This window comes from Dipodomys spectabilis, unplaced genomic scaffold (genome assembly GCF_019054845.1).
Source record: "Dipodomys spectabilis isolate Male_0828 unplaced genomic scaffold, ASM1905484v1 ptg000287l, whole genome shotgun sequence".
NCBI classification, from domain to species: domain Eukaryota; kingdom Metazoa; phylum Chordata; class Mammalia; order Rodentia; family Heteromyidae; genus Dipodomys; species Dipodomys spectabilis.
This window is the reverse complement of record NW_024870964.1, coordinates 1,655,535-1,675,528: the sequence shown is the minus strand read 5'-3', so window position 1 is coordinate 1,675,528 and position 19,994 is coordinate 1,655,535.

Here is a 19,994-nt window from a genome sequence, read left to right as displayed (position 1 = left end):
CCTGCCATGGTTTCTTGGTTTATTTAATCTAGATACAGACTAGCAATTCTGAACTTCTCCAGTGATATTATCCACTAGACTTCTCAGACCGTTCATGTACTATTTTCAAAGATGTTCTAACATTTGACACAGGATATGAACATTTTCAAATGCACCTACGGGTTCTCTGATTCATTCCTCCATGTATCCAATCCCTTTAATATTGATTATTTGACTCTCTTACTATCTCTAGCTTACCTATTTAATATTCTCAAACTTTTTTGAAGAAAGGTCACTTGTGGATTTTCTAATTTTAAAAATTATCACTTGATTCTAGTCTTACTCAGGACATATTTTCTATTGCTTTCTAAATTTTCTACATATTCTTAGAGTTGTATCATTTGTGTATTTGTGTGTGCACATTTAAGTGCTTCTGTGTTTATGATTATGTTTGTATGTATGTATGCAAAAGCCTCAAGCTCTTATTTATCAATCTTGCTCATGACTGGTTTTCCATGACCTGAGCCATTCTTCCAATCCAGCTTTTGGCTGGTTAATTATGGATAGTGTCTCAAAAATTTTCTGCCCAGGCAGGATGCAAACTGAACTTCCCAGACTCCTTTATATTCATAGGTTTTATTTATCGAGTAGAATCAGCTTTTAAACTACAAACATTTTTGTGAGTGTAAAGTCGAAGTTGTAGCCCAGATTTTTAACTCCAGAATTCATATAAAGATAGATGAATGTACAAAATTACATATGCTGAGTGTACACTGTTAGAAATGTGATCCTAAGCTGGGTGGTGGTGAGATCTGAGGATTGGGGTTCAAAGCCAGCCCAGGTAGGAAAGTCCCAGAGACTCTTTTCTCCAATTAACTGCAAGAAAAGTGAAAGTGGCACTGTGGTTCAAGTGGTAGAGCATTAGCCTTGAGCGGAATAGCAGAGGGAAAGTGCCCAGGTCCAGATTTCAAGTGCCAAGACCACCACCAAAATAAATATATAAGCAAAGGAAAGAAAAAGAAATGTCATCTTAGTCACCAGTTCATTGTTAGTATATTCCCTACTCTCTCATGATGGACTTTTTTTCCCTGTTAAGTCCATACTCATGTCTGACTTTTTTTGGAAGCAGAATTATACTTCCATTGTTCTTTCTACAAAGTTGCTTGATTAGCAAGCATGATTTAGAAAGGGAGTGCCTTCAGAATTCGTGTTCCACGTAGGAGTAATGCTTTCTCTATATCACTCCCATAAATCTACATACTAGACTTGGCTTTATTGTTTCAATGTTCTTATTTGTAGAGTCTTTTTATAGTATATTGAACCCTTATACTTAAAAACAGAACTTTTCTTTCTCCTATTATTGCTATTGTTTTCCTTACTGTTAATGCATGTACACTTGGGAAATAATGCGCAGCACATACACTCACAAAAAGAATAACCTGAGAACCTTCTTCCCATTTAAAACTCACCTTAATTTACAGAGAACTTACAAAGTTTGAACTCAATGTAGTCATTGATAATGTATTTAAAAGCAACATAAATTTCATATTTTCTCTTTACTAAGTTGTCTCTGAAACAAGTGTTACCACAGGTCCAACGGTGTCCTTGTGTTATTTCAATGAACCCAGAAAACTTTCATCATACCTCAGGCAGCACCATCGATTGTTAGTGGAAATAACTGCTACTGGATGTGGAAACTCCCAGGAGAGGAATTGAACATAGAGGAATGACAACGTTCATGTTAACTTGTGCTTTCCTTTTAATGTACAAGAAAGAATCCCAAGGCTTGAAGGAAACTCTGTCCCTGACTTTTTCGAGTGTGTTCTATACTCATATAAAACTTTTCTGTAAACTTCTAGTTGAGAGTATTACAAAAAGAAATAATGTGCTATTTGAAGGCCAAAATAGAACAAAAGGAAATAACATTGTTTTAAAATTGTTCTACAGCAAAGAAACAAAGAGATGGAGGTTTTAAAGTGTCTTATGGATGGATATTTCATCCCTGAGATGATTCTCTTTTTGCAGAAGACAGTTATCAATTCCTTTCGTCTGATCCTGAGATCTCCAGAGCAATAAGGATTACAAAAAAGCAGGATCCAGTGACTATGAAAAGCAAAAGTGCCTCTTCTCATACTAGTGCTCCTTTAAGGAGGGTCCCAAAGAAATATTTGGGGTTTTTGTTTGTTTGGATTGTGCTGATAATGGGGCTTTACCCAGAGGTTGGACCCTGATCCTGAATAGTTGTCTTTCCTTTCCACCTGCCCCCAAAGCAAGTACACTACTGCTTGAGCCAAAACTCTACTTTTGTTTTTTGGTGTTTAATTACAGATAAGAATTTGACCGACTCTCCTGCCTGGGTAGGCTTTGAACTAAGATAGTAAGACAGCTAAGTGATATCAAATGTATGGACTTTTCATTTGAAACAAGAAATATTAGATGAAGTTTACTGTAAACCTAATATTTGACAATTTTTAAAATAAAAGACTATGTCCAGCAAAAAGGTCATAACTTAAGTAACACAGCAAAAAATAATTTTGGAATTATTTTTTCTGCTTGGGAAGTTAATTGATCTTGTTCCTTTGGGGGAAACTTAAAGTCATATTTGGCTTTTTTTGTTGGTTGTGGGGCTTGAACTCTGATCCTGGGTGCTGTCCCTAAGCTCTTCATCTCAAGTTGAGCAATCTACCACTTTAGCTAAAGTACCACTTCTGGGTTTCTGATGGACTTTGGAGACCAGGCTGGTTTGAACCACAATCCTCTAATCTCAACCTCCTGAGTAGCTAGGATTACAGGCATGAACCACCAGGACCAGGCTCATGTTTGCATTTATGTGCACTGAAAGACACTACGTAGCCAAAGAATGGAAATTTGAACAAAATGATGCCAATGAGGCTTTTCAGAAAAATTGAGGTAGCAATGAATATGTCGTCCTTTTCAATGTTGTTACATTAATGACTCATGAGCTATTACATTAGCATCCTCTGCCATCTGTATAGGTGTATTTAGTATCAGGAAATGTTCATAGAGAAATATAGAAAGACAGATTTTTTAGAAAGCAAAGGAGATCAGGTATGAAAGAACAGCATAGAAGGAGATACATTTATCACACAGAGATTAAGAACTAGCCTAAGAGATTTAGAATGCTAAAGGCAATGAGGAATAAGCCTAGTTGATAAATAGTTTTTCAATAACCAAAAATGGTTCTCTAGAACAGTTTCTGCTATATCTCAGTTACTATCATTTATTCCTTCCATCTGGAGTCATTCCTTCTCTTCTGTCACAATTGTAAATTAGTCTCTGCCTTTTAGTGTCATGACTGACCAAAAAGATTTCCAAATCTCACTTAGACTACCCTTGTCTTTGTGATTAGCAGTGACCACACAAAATCCTGGTATGTTTGAATTACCAGAATTAGCCTTCACCTGACATCTAAGCACATTCCTGACATTAATTGCTGTGACCTAATGAACAAAACTTTTTTCAACACACTATCCTAATATAAATAAAGTACATGAATTAGAGACTATTGTCAGGTGTCAGAATGCAATTATATATTGCAAGAATGTGTTCTTTATTTTGCATTTACTAACCAAAAAAAATTTTTTGCCCTGACCCACAGAGCACTTCCAGAATGACAGGGCCACCTTGGGTTCCAGCCACATGGAGACGCTAGGCCACCTCCTCCAGCACCCATTCAACAAGTTCCTGTGTGTGAGAGAGAGGGAGAAAGAGAGAGAGAGAGAGAGAGAGAGAGAGTCAGAATTACACTTAATTCAGGTGCCTGTGGATCAGAATTCTAATCCTAGCTACACAGGAGGCTGAGAAATGAGGATCATGGTTCATAGCCATCCCGGGCAGGAACGACTGTGAGACTTTTATCTCCAAAGAACCACCCAAAAACTGGAAGTGGTGCTGTGGGCTCAAGTGGTAGCCTTGAGCTGAAGAGCTTGGGGACAGCACCCAGGCCTAGAGTTCAAGCCCCACGACTGACAATAAGTGGACTCCCCACCAAAAGAAGTGGACTAAATAGCACCCATTGTCCTAGGGAGCATGGTAGAGAAGTCAGTCTGAGCTTCCTGTGAAGTTGAGGTCCTAAGTAGGTCACCTGGCTTCTCTGTGCCTCGATTTCCCCAGCTGTAAAACTCAACAGACTGAAGGATCCCCTGCCTTATGGGGATAGGTTAATGATGAAAGAGAATCATGTTTTGTTTCATAATACCCACCTGTTGCATGATTAATAACTGGCCCCACCTCAGCCCTTTCTGGTATCTTACTGTCATATGCTCACAGAATTACCAAGAACCTTATCTGAAGGCTGCTCCCTCTGTGCCTAGCCATGCTCTAGAGATCCCTCTATATAAATCTATTGTTTCCTGACAACTCTCCTGTGAGGAGACTGAGGTCTGATGGTTGAGGCCCTAACCAGAAGTTCACCTATGGCCAAGAATTGACTGCTGTGTACTAAGATTTTGGGATAATACATCTAAACCGATGAATGAGCATGGTGCTACATGTCTACCATCCCAACTACAGAGGACCTACCTGTCACACATAGGAGGACTCTGATCCAGCCCAGCCTGAGCATATATTGAGTCTCTATTTCAGAAATGCTGGACAGAAAGGTGGTTCCTCAGAGCCAGGGAGAGGAAACAAGCAGGGTGTCATGGTGCCCACAGAAGGGTGTCTGACCCGGGTGGGGGTGGTTTTGGGGCAGCCACTTGCCTGTGCTGCTGGAAGAAGCTGTTGGCATCTGTTCCAGGTGGGGCAATCAGCAATGGCGGCGGCATTATGGATACATGGGCCCAGAGCAGAAGACCAGGGGCAGAGACCTGTTTGGGGCCTTAGGCCAGCTGGCAGGGAGCCATCATCTGAGGATTAAAACCTGGCACCACTTCATGAAGGTAGGGACTGGGCCGGGAGGTGGGCTGGCGCATCAATTTCCTACTATACTCCAAAGTCACATCAAGTCTCTTGCTCATCACTCAGCCATCTCTACCTTTCTCAACTGCTGGTAGTGGTGTAAACTAAAAGAGGGTATCTAGGTGTTAATGGGAAGTCTGGAATGTGGAGAGGGCCACCATTCTTGTATCCCATTGATCAGAAAGAAACATGAAAGAATGAGGGTGTGGCCAGAATCCTGTGATGCCAGCAACATGGGCAGAGTCAAGATGACAGCAGGTCCTCCAGCCTTTTGCGATGGAACTCTGTCCAATTCAATTGGGGAAAAGAAGGTGACCTGCTTTAGCTGAATGGCTGCACAGATAGTTGTGTATGTCTGTTTGTTGCCAGTCCTGGACCTTGAACTCGGGATCTGGGCACAGTCTGTGAGCCGTTTTTCCTCAAGACTCACCCTCCACACTGAAGCCACAGGACTTCTGGCTTTGTTGGCACTGAAGTTTGTCAGGGGTCTCAAAGACTTTCCTGCTTAGGGTGACTTTGACCATGATCTTCACAACACAGCCTTGTAAGTATCAAGTAGGAGTGCTGAAAGCCACTGGTGCCTGCCTCATCATTGGTCTTGCTGATGTTCTTGGACAGACATGTGAGTTCCATATCCATGGGTCGAAGTGGTGGGAGCTGGAGCCCACAGTTCTTATCCTGGTCCTGCCACCTCCAAATGGCAGGAGATCCTAAGAAACTTGTTCCTATCCATATAATTAACAATGGAATGTGATATATGTCATGATTTAATGCACAGTTCTTTTATGATTCTAGGATAAAATTATACACAATTATATTATAGGACACTGATCGATTTTAGTTAATATTTTATGAAGCATTTAAACAATCACATTCATAAAATGGAGTTATAATGAAATACCTATGAATTGGGCCTCACATAATATAAAGGTGCCATTTTTTATGCCAGGACTGGGATTTGAACTCATGTTCTGGGTAACTCTGTTGCACTGTGTGGGAAGGGAAAGCTTGCCTCCCTGAAGTCAAGAAATTCAAGTATTTTCCTTATGCCTGAAATTGATCCCCACGACTAGAAAACATCCTATTCATGTACAATTTATACATATGATTTATATTTATATACATATGTTGACTCCATATAGTGTTAAGTATAGCTATTTTATTTTTTGTTTTATTCATGTATTGAACGTTTATGTTATTGACTATTATGGCACATAGAACATTGATTACATTGATTAAATGGGATATAGGTCTACATATGTATTCTACTTCATACCTGACACCGAGGACATTCACAGAAAAAGAAAACATGTGTCACCATCAGCTTCTTACTCCACGATTCATTGCTTGGGAGTGCTGGCATCTGAATTCATGGCCTACAAGGCCAAACTTACGAATGGGTGAGTGTCATCACGCCATCCTGGGGCAAATTGAGTGGACAGGCAGAACCTGAGATTGTGCCACAGGTGTTAACAAAATAAGAACAGATTGACATTCAGATGGCAGCATGCTAATAAATATATATTTTATAGAGAACCAGAGATGTCTATACATTATTAAGTTATATAGACAACATTCCTACCAATTCCTGGGTATTTATAATGCCTCCATATAATTGTTATTGTTTTCATCCTTAAACTATTAATGAAATCAATCAGTGTCCTGAAGTTATTGTGTTACTGTAATTAATAATATTCTTTTTATGCATCATAAATAATAAATAAAATCATTCAGCCTCCTGAAATGATGCAGTCTAATTTTATTTTATTTTATTATATATATATATATATATATATATATATTTCACTCTGAAAATTCTGTACAGAGGGGTTACAATTACATGGGCAAGATTATGAGTACATTACTTATCAAGCATTGTAGCCTCCTCCTTTGTTTCCCCTTCACATCCCTTCCCATCCTCCTCCCCGTCCCCACCCAACCCTTCCACCCCTCCTCCCCCACCAAAGTTGTAATGTTCATTTACGACATTGTACATCTCATTGTTGCAAGGGTTCCATCTGTATCCCTACTTAAACGATTTGTTTTTCCCCTTCCCCTCCACAAATTATACCGACACCAAATACAGTGAAAGCAGGGGTTATATTGTGGGGGAGGGACATACAAAGCAACAAAGGAATAATCTTATAAATGTGTTAGAGACAATTGCATGAAAGAAAAAGAAAACATTTGCATACATATCTTAGGGTTCATTTCCCTAACATCATCTTATCTGATCTTTTCTGCTTGATTCAGACATATATAAGATATTGCAAATAAGGGAAACCATTTGACCTATGTTTCTTTGGTCCTGGCTTACTTCACATAATATAATTTTTTCCAAGCCTTTCTATTTCCTAACGAATGGGGCGATATCATTCTTTCTGATGGAGGCATAGAATTCCATTGTGTATATATACCATATTTTCTTGATCCATTCATTTACTGAGGGGCATCTGGGTTGATTCCAAAATAAAAGACCCGGAATAGCAAAAACGATCCTCAACAGAAAGAATACTGCTGGAGGTTTATTGCAGTCTAATTTTATAGCAGCATCACTCACGACCAACGCATTCAACTGTGACATTGATAATATTCCATTGTTATTCCTATGGATGGGAATCAGTTTCTTAATATCTCCTGTCATTGGTTAGTGTCAGGACGAGGATTCAAAATCAGGACCTATGTTGCCACGTAGGCCTATGGCTTCCCTGAAAGTCTGCCATCCTTCAGCAATGCAAGGTGAAGTACCCTTTGCAACAGTGTCTTTCAGACCCAGGAGGGTTACCGTGCAAAGGAAGAAAAATTACAAAGGACATATTTTTTCTGTGCATTGTTTTCCCTACAAGGACTGGGGGTCTAGGATCCCAGGAGCAGCTGTTTGTTCAGTTGCTGCACCCCAGCATAGGGTGATCAAAGCTGAGGCAGAGTTGCCACGACCTGAGTTCAAGCCCCACGCTGAGGAAAATTAAAAAAAAATTAGCTCCCTGGCTTTGGATTTGAACTCAGGATCTGGGTAAATCTGCAGCAATGTGGATGAAGGGGAAGATCACTGTACTTGAAGATAAGAAAGTCAGGACTGTTCACTAGTCCTGAATTCAAGCCCCATCTCTGGAAACATACATTGTAAAATAGGATTTATACTTACCTGTAGATGGTCAGTCCATACATGTTTAGTGTTGTTCCTTGTATTTTTTGTTTTATTCATTTATTTATAGTTGATTTTACTATGATGAAACCCATTCTGTTTATTACATTGATGACATCCTATCACAGAGCATCAAGATTTGTAGAAATGTTCTCCATCATCCCTGACACCCAGGATTCTCAGAGAAAAGGAAAACAAGTTTCACACTTGGCTTCTTACTCCACGATCCACGTGTTGGTAGTACTGGATCTGAACTCAGGGCATAGCAGGACCAATTGGCCAATAAGTCTAGGTGAACACACCAACCTGTGAGCATCTAAGGAGCTAGGCCATTCCCAGCATCTGACATTGATCCCCAAGGTGGTCCACTATAGTCATAAATTCATAATTTAAACATAGAATCTATATTGACATACATGTGTGGACAGCATTTTGTATTTGGTGTAGGTCTCCTTTTTTGTCTATAATTCATGGAGGTATTGTGTATTTTACTAAATATGGTGACAGCTATAACTGTGCTAACATGGATGATGACTGTTCCCATGGTTATAGAGTTGGCCTATGCATTCTCCACCCTAGTTGAGACCCAGGACTTTCACAGGAGAGGAAAACGTGTGCAACAACTGGCTTCTGACATCAGGATGAATCTTTTGTCAGAGCTGGGATTTGAATTCAGGTCTGGGCAGCTCTGTTGCACTGGGGGAGAAGGGGAAGCTCACCATCCTTGAAGACTAGAATGTTAGGACTGGTCCAGGGCCTGATTTGAAGCCACAGCACTAGACAAAATAGCACTAGACAAAATATCTATAGGTGTGGTATGCATCTTGCGTTCAGTGTAATTATTCTTTTTATTTTGTGTCTTATTCATGGATGTATTTTGTATTTTATTGAGTATGGTGACAGATATAACTGTGCTGACATGGATGACAACCTGTTCCCATATCTATAGAGTTGCCTATATAGCATTATCCATCCTTGATGAGACCAAAGACATTCACAGAACAGGAAAACATGAAACATGTACAACCTTGGGTTTCTCACATCAGAATGAATTTTTTGGCAGTGCTGGAATTTGAACTGAAGGCCTAGCAGACCCAATTGGTGAATAGGTCATGGTGAGCACAACAGCCTGTGAACCACTGAGGAGCTAGGCCATTCCTGGGACCTGAGATAAAGTCCTGGTGGGGGTCAATATAGTTATAAATTCATAATTAAACAGAGGATCTATATTGACAAATATGGCTGGGCAACATCTTGGTTTCGGTGTAGTCACTCTCTTTATTTTGTGTCTTATTCATTGATGTATTGTATATTTTCTTGAGTATAGGATGACAGATATAACTCTGGTGACCTGGATGACAACCTATTCTCATGAGTGTAGAGTTGTCTATACATTTTCCATCCTAGGGAGACCGAGAACTTGCACAGCATAGGAAAATAGGTGTAACGACTGGCTTCTCACATCAGGGTGAATTATTGGCAGTACTGGGATTTGAACTCGGAGCCTAGGAGGCCCAATTGCCCAATGGATCCACATGATCACACCAGACTGTGAGCCACTAAGTAGCTTGGCTGTTCCCAGTAACTGGGATTGAGTCCCAGGGAGGCCAAAATAGTCCTCAATGCATCATTGAAACATGGGATATGTATCCACATACATGAGTGGACTGCATCATGCATCGAGTGTAGTTATTCTCTTTATTTTGTATGCTATTCATGGATGTATTGTGTATTTTTTGAGTATATGATAACAAGTATAACTGGGCTGACATAGATAACTTATTCCCATGGCTACAGGGTGGCCCACGCATTCTCAAATCATAGCTCAGACCCAGGACTTGCATGGGAAAGGAAAACAGGTGCAACAATTGGCTTCTGACATGAAGATGAATCTTTTGGCAGGGCTGGGATCTGAACTCGGGGCCTAGCAGGTCCAATTGGAAAATGGGTCCATATGAGCACACCAGCCTGTGAGCCAAAAGGAACTAGGCCATTTCCAGGACCTGAGGTTGAGCCTCCCCGGGGGGAGATTGTGGAGCACAATAGTCATCCATTCATAAGCTGAAGGTAGTATGCAAAAAAGTACATATTTGTATAGAGTAGGAGAGATGGTGATCTATGATGGAATCCAATCTGTGTGACTACCGATTCTTGAACCTTTCCTGATGCCTCCATTTCATGACTGTGATGCTTGTTGTCATGCTTCATCAACTCTTCTTTACAAATAATCAACACCCCATGAGTCTTGCCTATCATTTCATACTCGTATCATGCACTAATTACTCATTCAAGGATGAGATCGATAGCATTCCATTACTCGTTCTAGGTCCAGAAACCAGTAACTCAGGATCTTCCACCATTCCCACTTCATAGCGGGGGTTGAATCAAGCCTCAGGCCTGGAAAAGATACTCCTTATATACATTTGAAAGGTAGGATTTATACTTTCCGTACAGATGTTCAGTCCATATTGTGTTTGGTGTGTTTATTCATTTTATTTCTTGTTTTATTCATTTATTTACCATTTATTTTATTGACTCTGATGAAACCTACACTATTTATTACATTGTTTATATCCTACCATATAGCATCTAGATTTTAGATGTGTTCTCCATCATGCCTGGCGATGCTAGGATCTGAACTCAGGGCCTAGCAGGCCCAATTCATGAATGGGTGAGTTTGAGAATGGCAGCCTCTTGCCAATGAAGCTGTGAGGGGGTTCCTACATGCTGAGATTGACCCCCAGGTTTGGCCAAAACAGCAATACATGGATAGGCGGATGGTTGTATACAAATCAATATATATTGGTAAAGCGTGCCAGAGCCATCTATCTATGATTGAATGACATCTACTACGTTCCTACCAACTCTTAGGTATTTATTTTACTGCCATGGAAGGAATATTATTCTTTTCATGCTTAATAAACTATTAATTAAAATCAATCAGCATTCTAGGATTATTGCATCTAATTTTAGACTAGACTGATGCATGAACTACTCTTTCAATCAGTATTCCTATTTATAGGAATGAGTCTCTTGTGATCTCCTGTCATTAGTGTCAGGACTGGGATTTGAATCCAGGGCCTATGTTGACAGGTTGGCCTTGGCCTACAACTTCACTGATACCCTACCAGCCATCAGCAATGGCAGGTCAGGTCCACTTTGCAACAGTGTCATTCAGATCCAGGATGGTCACTGTGCAAAGAGAAAAATCCTAAAATCCCAGCCCTCTGTAGCTCGACACTCTTTATGCTTTCCAGCTATTTTTTTTCTTCCTGAAAGCTCTCTGGGCCTAGGATCTCATATTCAGCTATGGGTCCGGAGACTGCACCCCAGGCTAGGGAGATCCAAACTGAGGCAGAGTTTCCATGACCTGACGTAAAGCCCCATGGTTGGCCAAAAATAAATAATTAAATAAATAAATATCCAAAAATAAAAATAAATAAATAAATCATACAACTAGATTTTAAAAATAAAGCTCCCTGCCTGGTTTGGAATTTCTGCCAGTTTTCTTTCCTAGCCTGGGATTTGAAATCAGGATCTTGGTAAATCTGTAGCAATGTGAGGGAAGAGTTGCCACTACTGGAGTTCAAACCCCGTGCCAACCAAATATGAAAAACTAAGTCACTGAACTCGGCAGAGGGAGGTAGTTGTGGAGATGGGAAGCAAGGGATGGTAGGGAGAAAACAAAGGAGGAATCAACAATGCTCATTAGTAAATGAACTCATTACCTTAGTCCTGTACCTGTAACCTTCCTATACAACATTTTAAAAATAAATAGTTACAAAAGAACAGGAACAATATAGTTCTCAGAGAAGCACTTTGGAGGTAAGGGAAGGATGTGTGAATAGCTGTACAAAATTCTACTCTGCCTTTTTTTAATGTTCAGTATGGAACTGTAAACATAACTGCTTCCATTAAAATAGTAAGTTACTGTCTTGGAACTGGGGACAGTATTTCCATCATTGCTAGGATTTGAGCTCACCGTCTAGGTAATTCTTTTGCACCATGGGTGAAGGCAAAGCTCACTGTCCCTGAGGAAAAGAAGTTCAGGCTAGAGTTCCCAAGGCCTGAATGAAGGCCATGCAATAGAAAAAGTATTTCATTACATGTGTAATATATTATATATCCTTACATATATATGTTAATTTCATATTATGATTTTATTATTGATTTTGTATTTCATTTTTATTTGATTCATTCATTTATTGATTATTGTATTTATTATACACAATATAGGTTACATTTTGCACATCTATTATAAAATTATATACAATAATATAGGACATTGACTCATTTTTCATTAATATTTTATTAAGTGTTGAAACATAATACATAATTAAATGGAAGCATTTGTCACAGTATTCAAATATTTAGAGTCTCTCCCAAGTATGAGTTTGTCTTATCTTTGGACATCTTCCTATTGGGATTTCTTTAGATGATTTATAGTCAGATGCCTTTTCTTGAGGATATGAAAGTGAGGGATACAATTGTAAGTGTGGGGCCAGAAATGTGGCTTAGTGGTAAAGAGCTCGCTCAGCATGCATGAATACCAGGGTTTGAAACCTCAGTGCCACATACTTAGAAAAAGCCAGCAGCTGTGGTGTGGGTCAAGTGGCTAGCCTTGAGGAAAAGAAGCTCAGAGACATTACCAAGGCCCTAAGAACAAGCCCCAGGACTGTCAAAAACAATAGGCCACATGCCAGTGCTCATACCTGGAATGCTAGCTTCTCAGGAGGCTGAGAGCTGAAGACCACAGTTCAAAGACAGCCTAGGCAAGGAAAGCCTATTAGACTCATCTCCAGTGAACCACCAAAAGACCCCATGTGGTGCTGTGGCTCAAGTGGTATAGTGTTAGCCTTGAGCTGATGGGTTCATGGACAGTGCCAGGCTTGTGTTCGAGACACACAATTGGAAAAAAGGGAGGGTTAATCAAAGTACTTTTCCTATTTGCTAATTATGAGAACATTCTTTGGAAAATGAACACTGATTGGCACCAGAATAGAAGTAAGAGCTCCAAGCTCAAGTGTAGCAGATCCATATGCCCAGCCTCTCAGACTCTAGCATTGTAACCTTGTGTCCTACCAGATTCTGAAAGGTCCAATGTTGAAAGGCTTAATATGTTCCCCAAACCCTTTGTGATAAGCAGTTGACTTGTATTGTCAATGTCATTGCAATTCTGAACCAAGCAGAGCACCAGTAGCTCAGGCTCGTCACCTTACCTCAGGAGACTGAGGTGTCAGGATCACAGGGTGAAGCCAGCCAGGGCAGAAAAGTCTATGACACTCAGACTTCCACTTATGAAAGGTCAGATGTTCAAGATCTTCCTATGTTTCCTTTGGTGATAAGTACTTGCACTCTAAATATTCTTAGAGTTCGTGAGCTATAGAAGCAGGAAAGAAACATTATTGACCCATCCTGGGTTCAAATGAAGTTCTCAGGATCCAAACCCTAGCCATGTTAGCAGGAAGAACAACAGTGTAACACTGTAATTGAAGGCAGAAAACAGTTTCCAAAGCCAAGCTAGATGCAAAGACCAGGCCTACAGGATTAGGAGGCAGAATGTACACACTCACCAGGGAAGGGAGCTGCAAAATCACTTCATTCTTTCCAGGAACAGCCACCAATGGGGGGAAACCTGAAACAGTTGTTAGAGTTGAACTAGGGTAAGGCTTTTCTCAGCCTCTTAAAACAATGAGTAATTAACCTTCTTCCCTCAGGTGAAGGGAGCCTCAGGCTATCTTTAGGTAACCAATAGAGAGCCAGTTTAGTGGGTGAGAGGGGAGGAACAGAGTATAAAAACACTGCTCTCTGGTCTTAGGGAGTGGGTTTTTCACTCTCCATCTGTCAGATTTGAAGGCCTTTCTTCTATCTCTGCCAGTCCTTTCTCCTTCCTTCATTCTCCATGTCATTAATGCAAATCCCCAGTTCAAGCCCCTGAGTTAGAACCTAGGTCTGCCCGTTTGATTCTGGGGCCCTTGGCTGCCTAAGAAGTGGAAAAGAGACAGTATTCCTGCCCTGTGGTTGTGTGAAGGCGATGCTGATGGTCTAGCACACTGCAGAAGGCCTCATGACTGGGAATTGTTCCCTTCTTTCCTCCTGATATCCAAGACCAGATTTATCTATTTAATCTATCTATGTATCTATGTATTTGTGTATGTATGTATGTATCTATCCATCTGTCTATGTATCTATGTATCTATGTATCTATGTATGTATGTATGTATCTATCTATCAACCCACCTACCTAGGTATCTCTTTGCCAGTTCTTGGGTTGAACTAAAGGCCAGGACAATGTCTCTAGCACTCTACTACTTGAGCCACAGCACTGATTCTGGATTTTTCTGTGTATGTGCTCCCAAGGAATCGTACCCAAGGCTTCTTGCATGCTAGGAAAGCACTCTCTCAGCAATCCACATTCTCGTGTCCTCATCTTTTCCTTAATGGTAGTTTTTACATAAGTGTGCTACCATTTTATGTCCCCAAGTTTAATTTTCTGAATACTGGTTACTTCTATGAAACCTGATCTTCACTCCCCCTGCCTGATTTGTGACTATTCTTGCATTGGTCCCATAATAAAATGTAAATAAAAGCTGCTGAGAGCTTCAGTGTGCATAATATAAGGAGACAGGCCTGGAACCCTGGAAGAGAAAAACCATGGGCCTGAAATGCAGAATGATGCAGTGTGTGCAAGGAGCATATCTGAAAAATAAACCAGTAAATAAAAGGAGACGAATTGCATATGGTCTGTTTGCACTCAGGGAGGTAATATACACACATAAGGGCATAAGGCACTGATACATAAACTTGGCCTTCTCTTTTTGAAAAATTTTTGTGGCCATCCCAGGGCTTGAACTCAGGGCCCGATGCATTCTTCGGCTGTTTTTCACAAGGCTGAGGCTTTACCACCACCACAGATCCACTTCCACCCATCTGGTCATTAACTGGACATAAGCGCCTCCCAGGTTTCCTGCCTGGTCTAGCCTCTGCCTCCTGCTCGGCTTTCTCTCTGAAAGCTGGAGCTCTACCCTCTGGGCCACTGCTCCACTTCTGGTTTTCTGGTGGTTTATTGGAGATAAGAATCTCATAGACTTCCTGCTCAGGCTAACTTTGAACGGCGATCTCCCGAGAGGCTTCAAGGGGCTTTCCTTAGGGACTCACCGAGTAGCCCCTCCACACAAGCCCTTAATCTAAATTTTAAGAGGCACTAGAGAAAAAGAGATACATGAAGATGCTTCTATTGTGTTCTAGATACTTAAAGTTAGAGACACACAACACTCATAATTATTGGATCATTTTATAGGCAAAAGGAGTAATGCAGACAGTATGAGAATTGCTCCAGCTTTTGATCCTCTCATCCTGAGACAGTAAATTCACTGCAGCTTAATGTTAAGTGACAGAACTGGCATGTAATGTGGACATTAGCTGCTAAATCCTGTGATACTCACTTCTCACTTTTGGCTTCAAACCTATGACCAGAGGAGAAGATGAGGAGAGAAAATCCTTTTCAGAGAAAGCAGCTGTAAAGAACATTGGGGTAGTTAACTTTTAAATTCAAGCCATTGGAATGACCCTGTTAAGAAGTCAGATTGTCCAGATTAAAAAATGAAGAAGGGAAGAAAGGCAGGTGCCCGTGGCTGCTGACTATTATCACAGCTCCTTAGGAGGCTGAGATGTAGAGAATCTTAGTTTGAATCCAGCCAGCATAGAAAAGTCCATGACACTGTTATTTCTAAGATATCACAAGAAAACCCAGATGTGGGGCTGTGATTCAAGGTTATGCATTACTCTTGAGCAAAAGGAGCTCAGGGACAACACCTTGGCTCATAGTTCAACGCTGGACGTGCCACCTCAAAAAGAGCCTGTACTTCCATGTCTTTGGGTATGTATGGGTTTATTCCTATAGGTGAAGTTCCAGAGTAGCTATGATGAGCAGTACCAAGCAAGGAAATTTGTATTCAAGAAATTTATTTCATAACAGAGACTGCTTTCATGACAGTGCATGTTCCGGGGTTCCCTTCACTGTTCCCAGTGTAACCTGAGGGTTACTCTACATCCCAGGCCTGCTGGAAGAAGTCACTCTTATTGTCTGGACAGGCAGACAAAAGACCTCACTCCTGTACAGCTGTGTAACAATCAACTCCATCCAGGTCAGATAGTGAGAATGATTTTGGGAGGGCTCTGAAGGTTAGGAGAAAAAGGTCTCTTTGTAGCCCAAACTATCTCTATCCCCAGTGCTCTGGTTTGATAGGAAGCCTTCATTTGTGCCACTTCCAGTGGCAAGCCAAGTCCTGTGCACTTATCCTGCCTTTGTGAGACTATATTCCAGTATTCAGATACAGTGCTCAATATAATTCAGGATACCTTCTGGCAGAAAACCAGGGCACTGAACCTCATGAAATGTTTCATTGAACGCGATGATGGGCCTATGATGCCTCGCCTAGGATTCCAGAAGCTTGGGAAATCCAAGCACATATCTAATATCACAAAGCTTCCTATCATCTAGGGCTGGTGAATCTCATCAGATTTTGAAACCTTTGACCTCTCCTCGTTGGTCCTTGGGTGGCTAGGTTTGGGGGTTGAACACAGGGCTGGGGTGCTGACCATGAGCTCAGTGCAGAAACCCAGTGCTTTACCATTTTGTGTAACAGCATCACTTCTAGTCTATGTGTGTGTGTGTGTGTGTGTGTGTGTGTGTGTGTGTGTGTGTGTGTGTGTGTGTGCTTGCACATGTGCTCAGGCTCATACACCATTCCTGGAAGTTGAACTCAAGACCTGAGCTCTCTACCTGAGCACTGTAACTAGTTTCTCTTGTACAAGGATAGCCTTCTTCCACTTGAGCCAGAGCCACTTCAGGCTTTTTTTTAGTGATGTAGTCCTGAGAAATCAAACCCAGGGTTTCATATATGCAAAGAACTCTACTCCTAAGGCACATTCCCAGCCCTCTACTTCAGGTTTGTTAGTTTGTTTCTGTCTTTTTGTTGTTGTTATAGGAGTTGAAGTCTGGGCCTGGGTGCTGTCCCTGAGCTCATCAGCTCAAGTTTTGTGCTCTACCATTTGAGTCAAAGTACCATTTCAGTTTTTCTGGTGGTCCATCAGAGCTTAGTGTCTCAAGGACTTCCCTGCTCAGGCTAGTTTTGAACCATGATCCTCAGATCTCATCCTTCTGAGTAGCTAATATGACAGGCATGAGCGACAAGCACCCAGGTTCAACTTCAGGTTACTTAGTGGTGAATTGGAGATAATAGTCTCATGGGACCTTTTGTGTCTGGGATAATTTGGAACCCAGATCCTCAGATCTCAGCTTCCTGAGAAGGCAGGATGACAACCTCAGCTATAGCCCCCTAGTTGGCACTCTGCTGCAAGGGGGTCCTTGGCTCCATGTGGTAGAGTGCTAGCCCAAGAGGTAAGGGGCAGCAATCAGGCCCCTAGTTCAAGGTTCATGACTGAGAAAAACCAAAACAAAAAATAATTTTCTGCAGGAGACAACTCATTACTTTTCAGTAATACATAATTTTTTCTCTGCCATGGGGACATATCTGAGCCTCAATATTCTTGTCTGCATCATTATCTCAGTTGTGGACTTCTTACAAGGACTTAATTAAAGAATGCTCCCTGTGAAAGACACAGCACATGGCACTCTTTCCATGACTCAGCACACAGCATCCTGTGAAAGACTCAGCACCCAGCACCCCATGCAGGACTCAGCACACTGCAATTTGTGAAGGACTCAGCACATAGCACCATGTGCAGGACTCAGCACAGAGCACCTCATGAAGGACTCAGCACGTAGCTCTATTCAACAAGCTGTCATTAGAATTAGGGTGCTCTCATTGGTATCACCATTCTTTGAGGAACATTTCACAAACCACACAAGTTCACATCTAATGGATTAGTGGGGTGTTGTTTTTGTTGTTGTTGGGGTTAGCCATGGGGCTTGAACTCCAAGCATGGGGTCCTGTTCTAATACCATTTGCTCAAGGCTAGAACTCTACCACTTCAATCCATATTTCAAAGAGTCTAGCAGACTTCCTGCCAGGTTTTAAAGCCCCCGAGCAGCCAGGATGTTGGTGGTAAGCCAAGGTAAACCAGGATGACAGGGGTAACCCATTGAGCTGGGTTGCAGCAGTTTACATCTGGCCAAGTCAGGTTAGGTGGCAGCTGTCAGCACCAGACTACTAGCTTTCTCTGTGATGAGGTAGTGGAAGTCCTGTCCTTCTCTAGTTACATTTGAACATTCTACCTTTTTGTGGCTTTAGTCCAGGAGCTTGAGTAAGGGCTTTGACACTGTCCCTAAGCATTTGTGCTCCAGGCCAGCACTCAATTGATTGAAAGATAGCAGAACTTCCGGGTTTTCTGTTTATGTCACACTGAGGAATCGAACCCAAGGCTTTGTGCTTACTAGGCGAGCACTCAACCACCAGGCCCCAGGAGTGAATGAGGCATAGATAGAGATTACTGTTTATAAATATTATATAAACAAAAAGATTTCTGTATATTATTAATTTATAGATATTACTACCAATTATTAGGTATTACATTATGTCTCCATTTAATGATGTGTCACAGTAAACAATTAATAAAACATTAATTAAATATCCTATTAGTATTTATCACATATGTACATGCACCCATATATATAATCACATATTTTATAGAATGAGACAGATGTCTATATATTATTAATATGCATCATCTCTTTTTACCAATTATTAGGTATTTAGGTTTCCATGCAATTTTTATTCTGTTAATGCTTAATAAAATATTAAACTTAATCTATGTCTTATAATTACTGTGTCTATTTTATCCTAGAATGATTCACTACTAATTCAATCTTTTTTTCATTTATTGTAGTGACAATTCTTCCACTTATGACATTTTTTACAATTATGACATCCTATTACATAGCTTATAGATTTGCATCTGAATTATACATCCTACCTGTCACAGAGTACTTTCAAAGAAAAAGAAAACATGTGTCACGCTTGGCTTCTCACTCCACAATTACATTTTTGGCAGTACTGGGATCTAAACTCAGGGCCTAGAAGGTTCAATTCATGAATGAGTGACTGTTAGCACAGCAGCCTCTAGCCAATTCAGCTGCCAGGCTTTCCTAGGCCCTGAGATCGAGCCCCAGATGTTGACCCCATATCGAGCTTAATATAGCTATTCATTTTATTTTTGTTTTATTCATTTATTTACCATTTATTTTATTAACTGTTATTAAACATGAAATTTTTATTACATTTATTACATAGGGTATAGATTTGCCTATATATGAAACTTCACACCTGACACCCAGGACTTTCACAGAAAAGGAAAAAGTGAGTCACCATGGACTTCTTAATCCACGATTCAATTTTTGTAAGTGCTGGCAACTGAATTCACGGCCTACAAGACCCAATTCATGAATAGGTGAGTGTCAACACACCAGCCTGGGGCATATGGAGCAGACAAGCATCTCCAGCACCTGAGATCTAACCCCAGGCGTTGACAAAATATGAACAGATTGACATGAAGATTCAAATAAATACAGATATTTATAGAGTGCCAGAGATGTCTATATATTCTTCAGTTATATACACTACATTTCTACCAATTCTTGGGTATTTATTATGCCTCCATGTAATTAATATTATTGTTTACATCCTTAATGAAATAATAATTAATTCAACTGCTGTTTGGAAACTATTGCGTCCATGTAATTAATAGTATTCTTTGAATGTGTCAAAAAATACTCATTAAAATACATTGTCCGCCTAAACTCACTCTGTCTAATTGTATAGTAGTATTCAGAAACAACCAATTCCACCTTGCCATTCATAATTTTCCTATGAATAGGAACGAGACTCTTAGGATTTCCCTCCATTTGTAGGGGACAGGAAGGGGCTTCTAACACAGGACTTATGTTGCTATGTTGGCCTATGGCTTTCCTGGTAGCGCGCCAGCCTTC